The following is a 19,893-nucleotide window of genomic DNA, read 5'->3' as shown; positions in this document are numbered from 1 at the left end:
CCTGGTCGTGTGCTGCACTGCACTGTCTGCAGTGGTGGCCAAAGCCACCACATACAAAATTGTCTTGTTTATATAGTGATCATTTGTCTGTATTACTTGGATAGTAATTATCTCTCCCTACCTGAGACAGTTCCAGTTCTGAAAATCAAAGCGTGTCACAGGCAGTGAGATGAGCATCCAGGCTGGTACCTAACCTTATTGGAATGTGATGGCAAGGAGGTACTGGTCTTTTCAGGAACCTCACTGGTCTGGGTGCATCTTGAAGATGAGCAGCCCGAATGTGAAGAAATAGGTGGCATGCAGCTGGAGGGAATGCATCTAGGCAGCAACTGGTAGGCCGGGAGCAATGATTTGGAAATGAAATATGTAACTTCTTTCCTAACTGGTGAATTCTGTTGTCCTCTCCATAAGTTCCTGGCTTTCCTTGCACCCACAAACTTCGGTTATAGGATACCTCACTGTCTCTGACAGCACAGTTTGGTCCCTGCTTACCTTACTGCAAGGACAAATTGTTCTCTAATAGCATTTTGCAATACTGCAGTGCTAGGGCAAGATTTCAGTTTCGTGGTGCTGTACTGCTATTTATTTGTTGCTTGGCCCAGGAAGATGGTAATGAAACAGTTATTTTCTCCTCCCATGCATTAACCCTGTCCCCATTCTCCATTGTGCAGCTGGATGCATAGCACTATTTCTTCTCTCTGCTGCTCTGTAATGTGACGACTGGGGGTGCTCAAGAACAGAACAAGATGTGTTCTTTCTCCAGAGGTTATCTCAGATACTCTGCAAGGAACTATTTGTTTTAAATCAGAGAACTAAAGTTTCCCATTTGGTAATCTCTGGATTTTTCCATATCGATCCACACTGGCTTTTCTTTCTGAAGAAAATATCATAAATAACTTTAGAATTTAAAAAAAAAATCAAAAAACTCTCATATCATTGTGGGAATAATAAGTTTTATTTAACTTAAGCTTCCAGATGAGGCCTAGTCATTTGAAAATAGAAATGCAATTTCTTTGGACTGCAAGGGAAAGAAGTAGAACGGTGAATAATGTCGGGAATCACAAGTACAGTGTTAATTGAACAAGCCATGCAGTGTTAATTGCAAAACCTTGAATGAAGCACACTCTCCTTTAAGTTATGAATGTAGTACACTTTTGTCTGGATGAGGGCCTATGTTCAAAAATCACACTCAAGATGGTACACTTCTTTTTTTTTTTTCTGCTAAATATTTTAAGAAATGCTATATTTTAGCATTTTGAATTTTCAGGCATTCTGCAACTCATGTTCCTAGAAGCTTGCTTGAACTGAGCGCCAACAAACTTAGATAACTCCACTAGCACTCAAGTCTCATGGATGAGAAATTATTAATAGTTATGGTAGCAGCTAGGAGCCAAATGAGATAAAGCTCCAATTAGTCTAGATAGCATGTAACTGTTGAGTATAAGTCCCTGCCCACATCTGCCTAGGTGTGGTGAGATATTGGCCTTCAGTCCAGCACTGAAGCACACTGACGTATCTTGCAGAAGTGGCTCGCTCATTGCTGCCTTATTCTGCTCACATGACTGTGCAGGATCCTGAACCCAACCTATCCTGTTTGCCCCAACACACTGGTTCTTACCTGTGTCTGTGTATGTGCATATTATCAATTAGTTGATTTCTTTCTGTTCACAGATTCGTAACTTCAGTTTGTCACCTATTTTTGTTTGACTCTTATTCTGAGTATGGAAATACAGAATGAAGGGGTTCATTCCCCTAAGGCCACTCTCTGCTGTCACAAGTTTGTGGAACTATATAATTAACAAGTCACCCAAGATCAGTTATGTGGACATTTCACTGCTTCGTTCACCTTCTTTATTTGTTTTTGCAAAGAACCAGCCCTTAAAAAATTGTGTTTGTGACAAATCGATTCAGCTTATGTTAGAAAATCAAAATGGTTAGGTTTCCTTTCTTCAAGTGGGTGCTATGTGAGCTGTAGAACTTGATGTAACGTGAATGGAAAGAGTTTGTCCCCTGAGGCTTCTTTGAATGTACCATATTCTATCAGAGAAGGTTAGTCATATTTAAAATTATTTATGACCCACGTCTAACATTTTGGAAAGATAAGGTATCTGCACAGTGGATATATCTCTTTGTTGGCATTACTTACAAATAGCTCAATTGAGGTAAAGAGAAAATGCAACCTATAACCTCTTCTGTAGATAGAAAATTGCCTATTAAAGTATAATGAACTTGTGTAAAATATCTGTAACTGTGCTATTCTCATATTTGAAAAAAGCACACTTTTAGCCTTTCAGAAGACTTCAGAAAACCACAGTTGCGGGCCTATCTATGGATTTGTTGTTTACATAATTCTGTGCTCCAGAGAAATGCTCAACATATTTGATGACTTTATTTTTAGTTGTTTTGCATAGGTGTAGCCCAGATTACTTTTCAGGGCCATGTTTTTTTGAAAGCGTGAATTGGCTACTATATTTTATTCTAGGCTGCCAAAAATACTGCTTTATAAGCAGTGAGAATATGAGGAGAGAAAGATTCATACTCTCTTAGTTCCGGGAGCAGGAAAATTCATAGGGATTAATGATTTCTTATTTGGAAGGGTTTGCATCAGGAGGATGAGGATTATGGAGGGGAGCCCTAAACGTCACCGGGGTAATTGCATGGTTCGTGTTGTAGAGTCTCTTACATTCTGTGATGCTGCCAGTCTCTTTTACTATTTCAGGTTATTCATTCAAGGTTTGCAGCCAGATTGATTAATGAATTACCAGATCTTGCGTAAAATGACTTGGCCTGACTTTTAAACAACGACCAATGTTTTCTTTGCCAGTCTTGTGACTGGTGTTAATGGGTTTCCAGAGAACTGAGCCTGTATAGATTTTCTGTACTGGCCTCTCCTAGCATTTTTTCCACTTTTTAATTTTCTCCAGAACTAGTAGCCCAGGGCAGGCAGTTCAAGGAGATATAATCTCTGGGGACAAAAAGACATAGTAGTCAAACCCTTGATGGCTGATGCCCTTCAATGCCAAATCTGCATGATTTATCATAGCCATCAATTCAGCACAACAAAGTCTGGAGGTGAGCTGCATGGTGTACCTCACACAATATGCATAACTAGAGCTCTGAACTTTGAAGGAAAGCCTCAGAGCTATTTGCAAAGTGCTGGTGCTTAGTGAATACTAAATTACATTTAGGAAATAGTCTACTGCTACCAGTTATACTTCATTTTTATTCTTGACACAGACACCTAAATCAGAGAACAGTAACATTTCAGAGATTATGGTAGCAGTTTGGGTATGTTCCAACACTATAATAGGATCAGAATTTTAAGGCCTTTTTTATTATTACCAATAGTCACTTAGTTTCTTCTGCAGCGTACTTTGTAGGGAATTACAGCTTTTACTAAAAAGATTAAAATGCTATTATGCAAATGATTGCAGTATGTTATTATGTTTACAAATTAACATCCATGGCTCAACACACAAATTAACTAACTATTCCATCTATATTATTAAGGATTTAATAAAGTAACTGTTGATAAAAACGAGGAGCTTGGAACAGTTAATAGGAACTGATTGTGATTTAACATAGAACTTAAACATTGTGTTTAATGGCATAGATGGTATAATGGCAGAATAAAGCTTATCAAAGTGCTTAAAAGAACTGAGATTGTGTGAACAGCATAGCAGCATGTCTGTGGCCTTAGAGAAAAGAAACTAAATAGCTCTGGGCAGTAACATGGGGCGGGCAGCGTGTCAGTGAATCAGAGGTAACGCAGGACATACCAACATGTAGGCTGCTGCTCCAGGAAGTCCTTTTTTGAAATTCAGATTAATGCACATTAAATGTTTTACATGATAAGCACATACAAGACACTTTGGAACTTGTGTCCCTCTAAAGTGCATCCTGTAATGAAATTCTTCTATGGCAAATGGGATTTCACTGCTGAGAGTATCACTGTATGACAGAAAAGGGGAAGGAGTTCAGTCTGAGATGGCTTTACAAACAGCACTGCAAATTGCTATTCCTAGCACTTCATAAGAGATCATAAAAGCAAACAGATAAGAGCTACCGAGGTCCCAGAGAAATGAATGTACAGTATGTGGTTACAGGATAGGTTTAATAGGGAAACAGACAACATTGTAGGTTTAAAACAAAAATAAACATCAAAGGCTGAAGATGCAGATTTGGGATAGGAAACTTTGCAAGAACAATGAAAGGTAACAGTGTATCATAGAGACAGTTTTTGAGAGTAGAAGGAAGGCCCTTAATTCCAGGGGAAGAGACTGGGCAAGGGAGCAAGAATTTTTATATTCCTAATAGAGCAGTGTCAAGTTTCATAGCATTTGAATGCGTTACCTTTGCAAATGCCTCTGGCCTGACTCAGATTTCTGCCCATACTAAATAGGAGCCCAGTCCAATAGCATTACGTCTGTGTGGAAGGTGTATGTAAACTACGTCTGTGGCTAGCTGTGCTGACATTTTAAAATGCTCAAGCAGTAAATGGAGTTCATTTCACTCAATCCAGCTGCTATGTAATTGGAAAAAATTTATGCAAATGTCCTATATTGAGTGTGCTGCTCTTTCTTTTTTTTCCTGATTGGACAAACTGCAGACTGTCTGAACTTGCCTTTATTTTTGTGCAAGAGCCTCACACATTGGTTGGAACCTTCAGGCAGGAAAGAACTCCCAGATGAACAAAAAACAAAAAACAAAAAACAAAAAACAAACAAACAAAAAAAACCAATTGCTTTGAGAGCTTATTGTTTGATGTATGAGGCCACCAAGACCATTCCCCAGGCGTGTGATCAAGAAAATGCAACTGATCTTCTCCACACTCCCATTAAGGAGATATTTCACTGCTCTGCCAGGAATTCACCTGCAGCAGCCTAGGCTTCAGATGCTGCTGTGTCTGCCCTCAGCTGAGTACCTGTCCTTTTTGCAGAGGGAGGCATAGTGCTTAGCAGAACAGTAGTAAGCTAATTAGGTCATTAGACGAATGTCTTGGCCCATGTTAAAACGAGCCCTTAAGGACACTGTGTTCCCACTGGCTACATATCTAAATACAAACTGGTGTCAGCTGCCATACAGACAAAAATGTAATAGCCTCCTTTCACGGAGGTCATCTTAAATCCACTTTGGTCACAGTCACACTCCACATCTGTTTTAGTGAGATGCAGCTTTTTAAGGTAGCATTTGGACTTCATATGCACGCAAACAACCAAGCTATAAATTGCTACTGCAGAAGTTATTTTGAATAAGTGTATACAGTTTCATATTTATAATGGTGAGACTTCATAATATTCGCAGTGAATATATAACACAGATCAGTTCAACAAGCATGAAATTGTATGTTGTCAACTTGTCACATAAATAGAGCCATATTCTGGCTTACGATAATGTTCAACTAAATATTTTCTCCCTAGAACTGCAGAGGGGGTCACAAAAAAGTGGGACGGTGGCTCTGCCTTTTGTTGGAAAAATGCTCGCTTGAGTCTTTGCTAGTATGAAGTAAATATTTTCGATGGAGCTCTCCTGTTTTTCTACTTCCCCATTTGTTTAACAACAATAGAAAGTTTGCCTTTCTTAAAGAAATGTTAATTGGCCAAACTGTTAAATTTATTTCCCTTAATGGTTTTACTTCTAGTGTAACCTCTTTTTTTCTTTCTTTTTTTTTTTTTTTTTTTTTAATTATTATTATTGTGGCTATTTTTGTACTGTGCATCATTGCTAATTGCTACTAAACATTCCATCTTAACCCTGGCATGCTCTTCTCCTGCTGCCCCATCCCACTCAACATTAGCTCAAGTCCATGCCATTACAGAATGATAAAATCATAGTAAAGTTTAATTTCAATTTTTTTTTTTTCGTACTGCTGCTAACCTATTGTACATGTGTAGGTCAGGGGGAGGAAATTGCATATAGAGCAAATTAGTTGCAGGAGAAAGTTTTAGTATTGAATTGTGCATTTTTTTCCACGTAAAAGGAGAAAAGAGGAACCCCATGTGTCTGCCTGCCTGTGTCTCTGAGATCTTACCCACCTGTAGCTCCTGTTACAATACTGTGGTTAATAACCAGGTGCACCAGAAATTTGCAGCATTTCTGCCACGATGCCGCCTGCCAGTTTTTTGAGACTTTTCCTCTGGTGTCTGATTTTTTTATTTTGGAAATTTTATGCATGTGCCTAAGTTTACAAGTGACGAATTGCAGTGTTGATGGGCAGAGAGATCAATCTGCATGTACATGGATATTCAGCTGTGAAGGCTGGCTTCAGGTCTTGATGGAAAGCAGCCCCTTAGGGACACATAGGTGATGGCTTTGGCTGGATATCAGTTCTGAGAACACAGAACAACAGCCTTTCTTTGTAGTGATTGAGGAATTAATTAGCACTTTGCAGTGATGGTAAGTCTGAATGGCCATGTTTGGAGTTTGCTCTTTACCGCATGAGCAATCACTGGATTTTGTTTATGAAAGCAAAAAATCCAAACCTACTGATATTTTGGTGTTGTTATGAAGTCTTAGCTATGCAATGCAGTGAATTAACACATTTCCTCACTCGCATGTGTGCTTTTGTGCTTTACTGTAAGTAACACAACAGAGTGCTGGTCCCATAGTGGTATGCCTAATGGCTAAGAGGATGCCAGAAGAGTGGAGCATTTTCTATTAGGAACTGCAGTGTTGGCTTCCAGTGGTAGAGTTGTTAATTTATGGCAGCTTTGAGTTGCCTGAACTGCTTACAGCCATCTAGCTCATCAGATAAAGTTTAGGAGGATTGGCCCTTCCAATCACGTTACAAGGTTATAGGTGGCGAACAGGCAGAAAGTTTCCTACTCCTCCATACTTCTATCTGTTGTCACAGCTGCTCCTTGAGTGCTCAGAGGTATTAAATCCTCAGAGGGTTCAGAGCAGTGGTCCATCAAATGGCTTGGTGGGCTGCAAATCTTTCCTACAGGAGATGCACTTGCCTGAAAATAGAGAAATTGGGTGACAAATTTGTTTCTGACCCAAGAGATTAATTTCAAGGAAGTGGTAATAACATCTAGAAGATGAGGGTGATGAGAGGAATGTCCTTCCCTATGAGATGCTAGAGGAAGTAATGGGCATTTCCTCATGAATGATCCTATCTCCTGAGGGGAACTCAAAATTGCTTTTGAAAATTCTCTAAACCTTTGTGGGGAAAAAAAAGTGAAAACCAGTTGTTGTTCTCCCAGGTTGCTATTTAAGGAGTGACAGCAATTCGGGATCTGCAGTCAAGGAAGGAGGTAATTAATGTGATGGAAGTGAGACTTCCCACTGGGATTTTGGCTTTGGTGAGAATGTTGTAGGTCTGTGTGCTTCCACAGCGTAGTCAATGACCTTCTGTGAAAATCAGATATGACATGAGTTTTAAAAGGACTTTTTAAAATACATGTTAACTAGCAGCACCTGATCCACTGTACAGGCTGGAGAACAAGGGAGGAGGAGGACCTTGTGCCTCTTCAGGAGAGCGTTTATTTAAATGCATAAAAATGCAATTGTTTTTTGCAGTAAGAAGTAATTATTTTAACATACAAAAATTTTAGTACATGCTTACTGACATTGGGATGTCAGAGGGTTTTACAGACGTAGCGGTAACGTGCTGGAACAGTCTGCCTAGAGAGATTGTGTATGTGCCATCCCTGGAGGTGCTCAAGGCCAGGTTGGATGGGGCCCTGGGCAGCCTGCTCTAGTATCAGGTGTGGAGGTTGGTGGTTCTGCTTGTGGCACAGGGGTTGGAGCTTGATGATCCTTCAAGTCCCTTCCAACCAAAGCCATTCTATGATTCTGTGATCTGATTGGTTGTGCCCTGTAAGACATTTGACCCTCTGGGCACCTTCAAAATGAGCTGTAGGCATTTATCTCTACATATTTGTGAAAATGTATGCTTTTTTTTTTTTTTTTTAATGGAATTCTCTTTCTGGTTTTGTGCTTACATTTCTCTCCATTGGGACTGATGTGAATTTTATTTGCTGTATTATCTGTCCTTAAAAGCCCAACAAGCGCTCTTCATATTTGTATGAAGATACTAGGCAAAATCTTACAAATTGTCACCTCAATTGCATCGGGAGAAGAGCCAGAAAAACTTAGGTTTTTTTCCTAAGGCATAAGAAAATATTTCACAGTCCTTAATGCTACAAAGGCATTCATCCATTTTTCAGAAAAAAGGTGTCAAACTGTTCTGGCTTGTATGTGAGGGGAGTGTTGCTATCTCTTGTCATTTTCCTTGCTGTTGATCCCGCTCTCGTATAGGAAGGGTCAGGTCAAATACTTCTCTGGAGACTGAGTCTCCCATTTACAGCAGGAAATCTCTCGGGCATAGAGGATAGCATTACAAAACAGAGCCTAACATTACAAAACAGCTCTGCTGCCTCTGGCACAGTCTAGAGCATCACAGACCAATAACTCCTATCGTGTCACTCTTGCAGCACCTTATTATCTCTGTTTTTCTGTAAATCTGATCTAAAACTGTCATTACCAGTTTCACATAGGTGAACACCATCTGGGTGAAATAACCATGTGCCAGTTATGGGCTGGAGGGGGCTCTTGTTAGTTAATCATCCCTAACTTCCTTTTGATGAGTTAATTTGTCTGTTGAGCCATGGAGGAGCCCCCAAGAGCTCCCAGGAGCCCCTTGTTAAAATTCCGCCAACAAATGTGAAGACAGGGATGATTTCACTCTTTTTGCTGGAGCCTTTGCTATCTATGATATTGCTAAATCATCCATAATGCATAACTTTCCATGCAATCTTTTTTGTTACAATTCTGGTGGCACATTACTTCTTTGTGCGTTTACTTTTTAAACTAGTCATAGATATCTAACTCTCCTGAAAATTATATCCCATAAACTAAGATTAATTGCACTGCTTTCAGATGGTCATTTAGTAGTTGCTATACCAGATTTCTTGATTGTGATCAGGACCATATTCTTTTCTGGGTATAAAGTTCTTACATTCAGCCCAGCTAGGAGATGCTGTCTGTATCGACGTAATTAGCAAACCTGTAGAAAAGCTGCCTTAGCTAGTACATCCCATCATAGAGACTTGTTTATCTCCAAACCTAATAACAATGAAGGGGGAAAAAAAAAAGACTAGTTTTCATCAGCTGAAAAATGCTGGTATTGGAATGATTCTCTGCTCCCTTTTTAACTAGGCAGAAATGGCTTGTTAGCACTGATATGTTGCTTGTAGACACAAATCAGGATTAGCTCTTAGAGGACCAAAAGCGTGTCTCTGCATAGAGCTGACTGATGTTCTGGGTGGATTTATTAGTTCTTGCTCTATATTAGTGGTTCTCTCAGGCTTTCTTCTGAGTAGGAACAAGCGAGTCCTGAAAGAACACAGGGAAAATGGTGGAGGGAATGATGTAGTAAAGCTGATGATTACAGCTCATAGGCCACAGAAGGCCAATTCTTTTTTCTGTGTGCGTGTGTTCTTGAAGATGTGGCCTGACCCAGCAGGATTGTCAGAAGGCTTTTAGAAAGTGGTTCCTGTGCATGCTAAACTGTTCTGTCTGTCCAACTTGAAAAGTCCAGGAATGTTGCCTTCTCAAGTTTGCGTTTCCAGGTTGCGCCACTTGTTTAACAGGAACCTGAACTCAACCTTTGCAATTGACCTCACATTGTTCTCCACTATGCAATCATTCCAACTTGCCCTCCATTAATACAATGTCAGCTATTTACCATAGCTTCTCTCAGCATACTTTTTTTCCTGATCAGAATGCATAGAGATGAGCAAAAATCCACTCATGTTTCTTGTCCTTTCCTACACCTGCTTGTGGAAGTGCAATGACAGATACCAGTTTTATTGCTTGCCAATGTTACCACTCTGTTTACAGCAGATTTAAGAGTTTACATTAGGCCACAGTGTTATCTTCCAGTTTCCCTAATTCTATCTCCTGGCAATCCGAGCTGTGCAGTTGGGGTGGCTGCCCCTGTCCTAAAGGAATTTGTGTCAATTTCTGCAGGAACAAATCCTCCCCGTGCTAAACCGCTTTGCGATATTTGCTCAAACTGAAATTTTGACAAAGACATTCTGTCCGCATCCACCAAAAGAGATTGCCTTTTTTTTAGATGCACTTGGAGGTAGATGTGTTGGAAGCTGCCTGTACCTGCCTGATAACTGAGACTGAGCATCTATGTAGCATGATCCATGCCCTTTTCTAATTTGGCTTTGAATGACAAATGTGTCTTCACTGAGTCAGCAAAAAAAAGATCCTACAGTAGTACTCGTTGCCCTTCCATTCCTTTCAACAGAATGGCTAGGTTTTCCCAATTCTTCCCCCAAATCAGTCTTTGAAAGAGCCCTCATAAAGAAATTCCTTGAATGTATTGTCCAGAACTGCATTGTATTCTCTAGTTGTTTTTGACCAAGACTCATTATCCACTGTTATTTCAAATCCCTGACTAACCATACTGGTGTATTCCCAAATGAAAAAAAAAGAAAAAGAAAAAGAAATCCTTATGAAAATGTGAGAATTTGGAGGTAGTCCACATTACTCCTTATTAATCCTCATCATTTTTAACCCCAGGGAGTCAAATATGAGAGAGGAGTTTGTCTGACCTCAAAAACTAAAAGCAGATTTCATTGCAAACTACTGCATTTAACATAGGAACCATACACGAGTTAGCTGAGGTTCTCCTGAGATGCCTTAAGATGAGATTGTGGTCAAATTTTGCATGGCTTCAATTTTTATTAGAAATGCTTTGTTCTGTTGTAGAATGGCATCTTTTTTTAACTTTGGCTGCCAAACTATCCTCATGGAAAAGGCCTTATCCAAATAACTGTGCAAGGAAGGTGTAAGAACAATAGTGTGGTATAACAGGTTTATTTTCAATAGCAAAGGAGTCAAAAGGCTCATAGAACTAGAAAGAGACCCTACAAAATATAGCTATGTAAATGTTTGAAGCCATCTGAATTGTGTGCAGAGAAAATGCATCTCCCTGTGCCAAATTTGCACACTCCAAAATTCTTGGAGATGTCTACCTCCTACTTCTTGATTTCTACTCTTGGGTATGTGCAGGTGTCCTTCCTGGCCCCAAGTGCTACTCAGCTAATGAAGGATTACGGCCACTTCACTTGATGTTCTCCCTTCTGGAATCCAATAATTGTTTTGCATCAGGACATAATTGTACCAATAGGTATTAAACAAACCTGCTAATTCAGACTCTATAACTCTTTGAATATCTTCCCAAATTGCATTCCATGATTTGGTTAGATTATATCTTATCTCGCTTCAATAAACACACAATATCTACCCTGTCTTCTTCCACCTTATACACAAGGAAAATCATCAGGACTTAATCTGTTGCTGGTGTTAATGGCATAATTCCTCATACTAACTCCAGTTCACTTGGCCTGATATCCCACAAATACCCTTGTGAAAGTATTTCATCCCTGATCCTGTGCCAAAGACACTTTCTTCCTCCACTGCTGTTGTCTGACTTCCTATGGGCTTTTTAACGACCTTTGCAGGCTGTGGTGGGTGATGATCTTACATAGGGAAGTCCACAGACAAGTGCTATGTCTCTGAATGTTACTTCAGCTCAGCAGGGTCCTAACAGCAGATCTCTGAGCTTGAGCTATTAAAACTGTAGCCAGAAAGAGCAGAAGTAGCTTCACTAGCAAAAGAAATCAAGTAAAGTATTAAGTAAAAAGTGAGCAGCAATGCAGTAGTGGTTTCTCTCTCTCTCTCTCTCTCTCTATTTTTTTTTAATCTTTTTCTGTCTGGAACGTGGTCAGACGTTAATAAATTATTTTTTTTAATTTATATTTTTATCTTTCCAAAGGAATTTATGCAAGGAGAAAACTGAATACTCCAGTTAAACAATATGTTTTGTGAACCCTTAGTCTTTCCAAGGCACTTGCTGTGAGTTACTGTTTTATTATAGCCTCCTGTGTTCTGAGAGTTGGCTCCAGCTGACCACATTAAGCCATACATTCCAGATGCTTTCTTCTGAACTCAGTTGTGACCATGCTTCTTCCCACTGGCTCAAACTTCTCTCCTCTGCAATGTGCTGCTGTTCTGAATATACTACTACTATTCATCCAGGCATCTCCAGGATGGGAGATCCGTGTGACTCCCTGTGTTCTGTTGTGTCCATTCAGACTGGGGTGCCCATGGGCTTCCTGTGACATGGAGGAATTGATTTCTCTCTGTGCATCAAATCCCCTGCTATAAAGCGAGGATTCAAATCCTCCCTTCTTCGTCTTGTCTGCTTAAACTGTAAATTCTTTGTGCAGATCCTTTCCCTTATGATGTGGCTGGAGTCTGCAACAGCACTGTTGTCTTGATAGTGCCAGAGTAATGCTAAAGCAGTAGAAATTTGAAATTGTGGGAGATGGATAGTAATGTTAATCACAATAATGAAGGCAGAGTATTTTTTGTACTGCCTGACTAGGGAAGACAGGATTGAGGAATAGATGGCTGAAATGTTTTTGAGGCAGGGCTTGCTCAGCAGCCCAGCATTTATTTGACAGAGAGGCTGTGAACTCAACTCCTGACTCAAAGAAAAAACTTGCTTCCCAAATGAAGATGTATGGAGGGCTCTAATGGCAGTTGCAAGACATGTGGCTAGGTTATGCCACTATGCTTTAGCTTATAAAGGCACCAGGTATATGTGTAGTGAGGAATTCTGAGAATTCCTCCACTATTTAAGAGCAAAAACATTTCTCACCTTGCGAGAGTCAAAGAAAGATGGTGTCTAAGAGGACAAGCTCTGCCAGCTCCACAGCAGTCAGATGAGATATCTGCCTAACAGGGGAAGAAGCTTCAGTTGGGCTGCAGAGTTGGGTTTTAGCTTGACCTTGCACAGCATTTGTCTCTAGAAATTGGCCTTACCCAAGGTGGGTTATTAACAGCTCCACAGTCTGGCTGGCAGGACAGCATGTTGGACCATGGAGCCTTGCTGATATGAGTCCTCTTACAATACCAAATAACATTTAGTTTTCTTCTAAAGGCCTGCTCTGTGAGCTAAAAATATCTCATTCAGATATGCAGTTTGGAATTTCAGAATTAAACGCAATAAAGCGGATTTTTATTTTTATTCCCTTTTGATGAGATATGCAATGAGAGTGAGGATGCAGCATTGGAGTATCTTTTGATTTGCTATTTGCTATGTGTTAAACATTTATATTTCAAAGAAGCGTTTGTACCTATACTGAGTGTTTGGCAAATCCAACAGCTCATTAGATGTTAACAATAGCAACACTGCTAAATACAAAGGATTCATAGGCAAAGTACCCCTCAGGCTATATCTTTGAGAGGAAAAAGTGGCAAATAGAATCAGAAACTAATTAAATAGTCAGCTAAAGCAAGCATAACTTTAAAAAGCTGTAAAACTACCAAAAATGGAAACATATTACAGTTATCTGCATTCACAGCGCAGAACAAGTTTGGTAGTATTTAAGATAATTCTCTAGTGCCTGCTATTTTTAGTCCAAGGGTAAGCTTCTGTAAGAGCCTTTCAGCATCGCATCCCTTTAACCTGGCCTAACAAGCTAAGCCAATAAGCTGTCTGATTTCCGCCGAACATGAGGAAGAGAGATAGCTCAAACAAGCCATTTGTGGCAAGAATGCTCAGCCTCTCTTGTCTTAAGAGCTTTCTTCGTATAGATTTTTCAAGCATCCCACTATTCAGCGTGGCTTGTCAGAGAGCAGAATGTCAGGCTTGCTGTTTTGAAATTGTGGAAGCGCAGAAATAAAAGGAGGGTTTTATAGACCCAGCCTAATGGAAATAAACATCACTGCACTGCCAATGGTGAAGCCAAACCCTCGCAGCCTGGGCTGTTATATCGACGTGTCTGAAGGAGAAGAAATGGATTTCGTTTTTCCTGGGGACAGAAGGGCAAACATAAAGATCCCGACTTGCTTCTCACTTGCACTTACTCTGTCCTGTCTTAAACTTCAGTGGGTTATTTTGGTTTGTGGTAGTGTAATCCATGGGAGAACCCAATGCCAGGTGGGTTCGAGCCTGGTGCCGCCTTCGCTGCAGAAACAGCAAATGGGACCCTGGGCTGCTGTGAAATACTGTCTGGCAGTCTGACAGGCTTACAGGATAGAAAACTTTGCAATATTCATAGCATTACAGAATGGGTTGAAAAGGACTATAACAGTCATCCACTTTCAACCCTCTGCTATGTGCAGGGTCACCAGCCACCAGACCAGGCTGCCCAGAGCCACATCCAGCCTGGCCTTGAATGCCTCCAGAGCTGGGGCATCCGCAACCTCCTTGGGCAACCTGTTCCAGTGAATCACCACCTCTGAGTGAAAATATTATTTGCTTATGCATTACTCTTTTGTACTGGAAATACTGTAGGCTTGTTTTTTTTTCCCCTCACTAATGTGTAGGATGAAGTGCAACTTCATTTGCTTTGCTTTTCCTCACCATGCTCACTCACTGGTGGGGTGAGTGTGCATGCAACAGCTTACAGAACTACAGAGGCAACATTCCTCTGCTTACTGCCAGCTGTGCCAGTGCCCATCCTCAGAGCAGAGGTTGTGTGTCTGTTCCTCCTCCAGGAGCGCCACCTACCCAGGTTCTGCCTTCCAGAATGCTCTAATGGAACTGCAGTCAGTCACCTACAGGGACCCACCTCCATTCTTCAAATGGCTGCCATTTATGTTTTTTTATTCCTGGGACTACGTGTACTCTGTGCTTAAAAAGCCTTTACTTTCTTGTAACTAGACTCCTGCATACATGGAGTTACATGGGCTCTAGCTGTAACTTGTTGAAATTTCAGTGGGGATAACTTTTAAACTGAAAAGCACTTGCCACGAGCAGATATATCAGTGTGTTTCCAGCTGTGAATGTGAGCAAAGTGTTGGCTGCATCATAGGATTAGATACACCCAGGCTCTGTTTAGGCTGCTCTTAGACACTGCAGTGCAGAGCTCAGGGGCACAGCTCCCTTGATGCCACAGCCCCTGGTGGCCCTGCATCCACCCTACTGAAGTGCTGCTGATCCCAGTGCTGGGTGGTACTGGCACAGCACACAGGAGGTGTAGCCCCCACTTCAGCATCAGCACACCCAGCAAGCAGAGGACCAGATCCTCAGCTAGCGTAAATCTACAGAGCTCCATTAAAACCTGTGGAGAGGCCCTGATTTACAGCAGCCGAACATCTGGGCCCAAGTTCTTTTTCTTTTGGTTACTAGCAGAATTAAATAGAAGTACATACAATTATTTATTGTAGATGCCGTGGCAGCATCTCAAAGCTTGACTGTAAATCAAGACACCAGTGTGAAAGGGACCGTGTGAACACATAACAAAAAGATAGTCCCTGCCTAAAGGAACTTACAGCCTAATTAATATGATATTTAGTGCATTGATAGGTACTGCTGGACCTGGCTGGCTCTTAGGAGTAGTCTTTAAAGGGGCAGCACAAAAAATGCCTAGGTTTGTTTCCATCTGATGATAAAGAGGCTGGTTAGCATCAGTGTCTCCCTGAGAATAATGTGTTCTTTTAGATCATTTCAATGGCAAACCGGAGACCAAGAACATGCAGTTTTAAAGGAGTAGCAGAGAAGAAGCTATGTATTCAGCTCTGAATGCAGAAGAGAGGCAGCAGCTGTGGAAACTCTAACACACACCTGTACATGTGCGCTGTGTAGCTGCAGGGCTGGCTGAGGATATGTGAGCAAGATAGTCTTAGCATAATTTGGCAAAGTAGTTTTAAATAGTATTTACTCCATATTTATTTCACCTTTCCAGATTTTGTCAGTTTTATCTGTGAAGACTAGTGAGTTCCAACGAACTTAGGAGCAAGCCAGCCATGAACTTGCTGTAGAGAAGGCTTGGCTACAGATAGCTTTACTGTGATATTTATTTATTTTTAATGTTTTCTGGCTTCAAGTCACAATTTCTGGCTTATGATTTGATTCACATACATGAAATTGTGATAAAAAAACAGTGACAAATAGTGACAAATCAAGGAAATCCGTAGGTAGGGATATTTTGGGACTTCTAAACTAATCCAAATGCTAAACTGACTGAAAATTCAGATACATCTGTTTCATAATGAAGAGTATCCTCGGTGGCTGTAGCAAAGTTTCTAAGTGTATTTGAAGCTATTTTAGGCTGGTAAGATAAAGTGCACGTAACTGAAGTTACATTTTTTTTCCTATTTGTGATGATTTCCTTAGTTTTTTTAGGGTATCTCCTGTCTTTGTTCCTGTAGCTGACCTACCTCCAAAATGGTGTGTGTGTCATTTACCACCTCTGCTGGGACATACGGGAGGGTACTTAAAGTAAATGCTACTTCAGCCTTGTAAACAAGTTTTTGTGTTGTGCCTCAATAGACTCTTTAGCCAGCTCACAAATGTGTAGGAGATGAGACCACATGGCAGCCATCCAGTTGGATCACAATAAGAATTTATAGGAAGCACAGGCATATTAACAATGTCCTGATCCTTTCATACTGCAAGCCTAAGCAAAGCCTGTGTTTGCCTCCTGTGGGGCATGGAGTTTTGCTGTTTGCAGTGTCTTTTGTGGTTGGGAGGGGTCGGTACAGCGGAGCTGAACACACTGATAAATCATGAAACATCGTCAAAAGCTTTCAATAAAATTGTTACTATACAAAATGCTGATTTGCCAGTCAAACTGAATTCCTCTTTTCCCATAAATGAGAGTCTATTTTACTATTTAAGATGGAACTTTTACTATTTAAGATGGATGTGTGTGTGTTCTGTTTTCACAAAACAGACCTTCCACATAATTGAACAAAATTAAAGATTACATATAAACTCTTCTCTGGTTGATTGTATGTAATTTTACCCTGAAATGTATTTGTATAGAATCTCATAATTCTAAAACGAAGTAAGAATAGTGATAGATGTCCTAGCACATTCAGCATAATTGAAACTAAAGCAAATGCAATGCTGAAATAATGAATTAACAAAAGTGACAATAGGACACTTTGTAGCTCCTGAAGGCAGGGTCTGTGCTGCTACTCAGGTGCGTTTTTTAGGGATGTCTGTCGTCATTGAGAGGAAAAAGTGGTTTTTACATCAATTACATGTGTGAAATAATCATGGGAAAATAAATGTGGCTCTTTTTTCCTGCTGAATGTGCCGTGCTGCCTAACAAAGTTATATGAATGTTGAAGTTTTATGTGGGTGCATAGAGATTAGTGTAGGCATGTACCATAAATCACATAAGTAAATAAATCTGAGCAAGCAGCGCTTGAAATACTTGGACTGAAATACTGCTGACATCGTCAGTGAAAACCCTGCAACAGGGAAAGCCCCAGACATCTCTCCTTCTCCTCTTCCCTGTTTTTCGAATGCCCATTCTTTATCAGGGGCTGCTGGATTGGGACCCTTGGCTGGTGGCTGTGACTCTGTGCCTTGTCTAGGTCGTAGGAGTCAGACAGTGGCTGATGATCACCACGTGTTGTCAGGACCTTAGGATGTGAACAAATGCCTGTGATGGGGGAAGGAGGTGTGTGTCACAGGCCTGGTGGTGTGGCCCTGCAGTGGAGTGGCCTGCCCCAGCTCTCCCACCCACACTACTACAGATGTTCCAGGCCTGCTCCTTCCTCTGCAGCTCCCCACCCATCAATGTGGAGCACTCAGGGACCATGGTAAGAAGCATGGCACTGGGAGGACATTGGTACAGCAGTGCTGTGTGGCACCTGTGTGTCCCAGAGTCACAGAGATGCGGTCTGTTCTAAGCACCGTGAGTGCTTTCACAGAGCCAAGTTCTGCGCAAGGGAAGAAGCCCCTCTGTGAGCTAAACCAGTACAGAACGTAGGTAATGCATTTATTTAGTAATCAGCAAATTAGCCTATGTAGTCAGTAAATGCTGAGGCCCAAACTGCTGATAAGATCATTTGCTTTCAGGTGTTTTCTCTATATTGTGCTCAGCATCAAGCATAAATTGAATAGAGTGACCTTTTGATACTGAGTCAAATTGACTGCATTTCCAAAGATTCTGTGGTTTCAATTACCATAAATTTTTGATATTGGGTCTGCCACCAGTGCACTGATTTGAGCACAGCAATATCTTATCATTGGTCCCGCTAACACATCTGCAGCATGAAAGCTTACTCTTGGATGAATTTTTGTTTTGTCTTTTCTCCAGAATCAAAGATTACTATCACAGAAAGGAAAGGTGCAGTTTACACAAATGAAATTGAAATGGCTTGGAAAATGTGAATGAATTTTGGTCAGAAGATGTAAAATGCGTTACAGGTTGCTAGCTGGATCCTCAGTTTGGGAGATGAATAAGTCAATTAGTAGCTCTTCAGTTTATTAGAAGCTTAATTGCCAGGCTGTAATGGAAACATCTGAACTGCAACAACTCGTTAGAAGCAATAAAACAAGTGACTTTGTGCTGGAAGAATATTTAGTAGGCTCTTTTAAACTGACATGTTTAGTTTATAGCAAAAAGGTTAGATTTTTCACCTGAAAAGATAGTCTGTCTTACAGGAGCTATAGCAGCATTGCTTCAGGTGATCGGGGCAAGATCTTAAAGAAAACCCTATGTGCAAATAGTGTGCACTGTGGCTTGAAGTGGTTTTGCTTTAGTTCCAGATGCTTGACAGAAGTCTGTCAGTGTCAGGTCCGTGCCTTTTCAGACAGAAAATAACCCAAGTTCAGATACCAGGAACAAATACGAGAAGTTTTTGAGACCACAAAAATATACCGTATTGAGTACATGGATAATAATAAGTATAGTTATTTTTGTACTGTTACTTTTTGTGTGAAACTGCCTTTGGCTTGGAAAATCCCCACACTTTGAAAACAAGTGGAACAGAGTTTCACTGAGTGTGTTTTCTGTGGTTGTGCACCCTATGGGCTGATAGGGGTGGCTGCCGTTGTGAACCATACCTGCAAAACCACAGCCAAACCCCTTGCTGCCACTGCTGGCTGTCAGAGCAAGGTTGTGACTGCTGTGCTAGGCAGCCTTCAGTTTCTATTGCAGCATGGATGACAAGGCACTTTTGTGAGTCTGATGTGGGTCTGGTGTCCCATCCAGGTTCCCAGCTCTGATAGCCAGGCATTGCAGCACCTGTGCTATGTATAATTGCACTACTTGTTTAACAGCATTTGGGGAGAGTGGGATGGCAAGTAATGCACAGGGGCATATTGCTTAAGATGAGTACACTGTCTCCAGAAACCCAACCGCACCCAGCTGCAGTGAGGCTTCTGCATCAATAATAGGATGTGGGGATATGGTATGTCAGACAGATGCAATACATACGTGGTCCCTGTATTGGGCAGTGAGACTGCTCAAGTCAGAATGTGATCTCTCAGTTCAAGTGAATTTTGTCTACAGGTGATGTGAGGAGCACGAGTACAGCTGTCTCCTTCAAGAAGTGATCTCTTGTTTCTTTCCCATACCCTGAAGGCATTTGCACAGGGGTGGTGATAATTAATCCCCACATTTCTACTACATATAAAGAAACTTGGCTGTAATTTTTTCCTAGTGGGACTCCATTTTGTTTTTAAAGATAATTGATAGCTCTGGACTTAAGCATTTCAATTATGGGAATGTCTCATGGGGACCAGACTAACAGACCTTGGAAAACTGTTTTAATGCAAATGTATCATGTGATTTTTATTTTTATTTTTTCTGTAAGACAGTGCAGGATGCCTAAAGATTTGCAAAGAAGCTGAGCAATAAAATAAAAGTTAAAATTCAAATTATATAATGGCACAGGGCTGATTGTAAGCAGGTAGAGTAGAGCACATGATTCCTCTTCTACCACTGGTTCTTCTTCTCTGGGTTGGGGTGTGATGCTTTCCACCAGCAGTCCCTGGCCTCAGCCCTCGTGTTCTTTCACCTGGAACACATTCACTTGTTTCCTGATCCCTTCCCTCCGACTTCTCCTGGGCTTCTATCCAGCCTGTGGCTCCTCATCCTTGGGTGGAAAAGGTTGATT

At 40.9% G+C, this 19,893-nt stretch overlaps 1 protein-coding gene across 5 annotated transcripts in view; it reads left to right on the top strand.

Annotated features, from left to right (window-relative positions):
- Positions 1-19,893, top strand: part of PPARGC1A (PPARG coactivator 1 alpha) — a 346,224-nt gene that overhangs the window by 289,001 nt on the left and 37,330 nt on the right. Inside the window, exon 2 of one of the 5 annotated variants that reach the window (XM_052682422.1) lies at positions 236-332. The exons of the other annotated variants lie outside the window; for them this stretch is intronic. The gene's annotated coding sequence lies outside the window, so the exon portion shown is untranslated. The remainder of the gene's footprint in view (positions 1-235; positions 333-19,893) is intronic. 5 annotated transcript variants of the gene reach the window in all.

This window comes from Tympanuchus pallidicinctus, unplaced genomic scaffold, assembly GCF_026119805.1.
Source record: "Tympanuchus pallidicinctus isolate F22 unplaced genomic scaffold, pur_lepc_1.0 scaffold2, whole genome shotgun sequence".
Lineage (NCBI taxonomy): Eukaryota > Metazoa > Chordata > Aves > Galliformes > Phasianidae > Tympanuchus > Tympanuchus pallidicinctus.
Note: the sequence above shows the minus strand (reverse complement) of the source record. Positions and strands in the feature narration are given on the sequence as shown.